Source organism: Nicotiana attenuata, chromosome 12 (genome assembly GCF_001879085.1).
Source record: "Nicotiana attenuata strain UT chromosome 12, NIATTr2, whole genome shotgun sequence".
NCBI classification, from domain to species: Eukaryota; Viridiplantae; Streptophyta; class Magnoliopsida; order Solanales; family Solanaceae; genus Nicotiana; species Nicotiana attenuata.
The window spans coordinates 1,282,694-1,284,486 of NC_032000.1; positions in this window are offsets into that span (position 1 = coordinate 1,282,694).

Here is a 1,793-nt window from a genome sequence, read left to right on the forward strand (position 1 = left end):
ATTTTTAGTACAACAAAGACATTGTCCCAAACCATTCCTCCCTATCTCAAATGGAAAAGAAACCCAAGGAAAGTTTTAGGGAATTTTGGCTCAGATGGAACGAACAAGTTGCTCGGGATAGACCTCCCCTTGATAGAAAAGATATCGCTGAGCCCCGCCGACGACAGGGTCCAACGGTCGTTCTTGCCAAACGTCTTTAGCCTCAACTCCAACCCCGAACCTGTCCCCGAGTTCCACATAATCCACCTCAGCATTATCCCCCGAACAATGACTGGTCATATGTCCAACTACTAGGTCACTCCCTCCACTGGCGACAGGGTCCAGTGGTCGTTCTTGCTAAATGCTTTCAGCCTCAATACCGACCCCGTGAACATCCCCAAACTCCACATAAGCTACCCCAATATTATCCGCCGAACAACATCCAGCCATCTGTCCAACCACCGGGTCACTCCCTAGGGCGAGCACCAGCATCCCAAAATTCTCGTGTGCCTTCACAGCATTTTCAAGCATCCAACAATCCAAGAAAACTGAGGCATGGAGGGAAACAAAGGCAAAAAGATAATTTCACGCCCATCGGAGAATCCTACACAAGTTTGTTTGAAGTGTTAAAGCATTCTGGCCTGATTGAGCCGCTCCTCGGCTATACTCCAGACCCATATGCGAAAGGCTTTGATCCTGCTGTTCGATGCATGTACCACTCTAATGTCCAGGGGCATAGCATTGAAGATTGCCGCTCTTTGAAAAGGGAAATAGAAAGAATGATTCAAGAAGGGGTAGTTGTGGTCAATGACAATGGCAGGGAGCATGCGAATCCTCTTGGGAACTTGTTGATTAAAGTTGATAATGTTGAAGTTGGTAATAGTCTTGGCAATATTGATGCGAAACTCAGTGGCTAAGATACCGTTCTTGGTAATTGGAAAGACGCTCCATTGCTTGGTCAGTCAGAGAGGAGCTTTGGTGGCTTAGTTTGTTGTCATTTTTGTTGTCCGGGTTATTTCAGGGTTGTAATCTGGACATTGTCTTGTGACTCAAACCCTTCTATCCTTTTATTTTGTCTAGTTCCTTTAGTCGTAGTATCTCATTTAGTGTTATCTAGGTTTGTTTTAGGGTTGTACCCCATGTCATTTTTCTTTTTTTGCTGTTCAAACCTTTTCACCGTCTGTTTAATGCAATTCTCTATTTTCTGCTATTTCTGGTCATTTTTTTAGTTCTCTTCTCCTTTTACAATTCTTTTCATGCTGGTTCTAGTGATATGACATGCACGCATAATTCTCAGCCAGATCTTTAAAAGTCAGTTTAGTCAGGAAGCAATGAAACAATTTTGAAGATGATAGGGACGTTTGTGGGAAATAAGTAATGGCATTTTGGGATCACTTCAAGCCCGAATTGTGTGAAACTGGGGCAGATAGAACATAAAGAAATACTATTGAAACACATCCTGCCGCATCAGGTTGAAGCTAAAGGCAAGTTTGTCCCTAATTGACAGGGGCCGTTCGTGGTGATGAGAGTGTTGTCCAATGGTGCTTTGTATTTAACAGATGTAGAAGGCGAATGTGTGGATATGGTTATCAAGTCGGGCACAATCAAAAGATGTTACGAATGTTTTATGTGGTTTGTTTAATTGTGTTGTTTGTACTTGGCATGTTTTGAAGATTGGAATGACGAATGCATTTTGTTCTACTATCTAAACACTTTATCCTTTGTTACCCCTTTGAGCCTTATTTGTTTTCTTTCATACACCTCTTTCGTAATCAGTAGCAAAGTTCAGAAACGCAAGCGCAAAAGATAAGTAA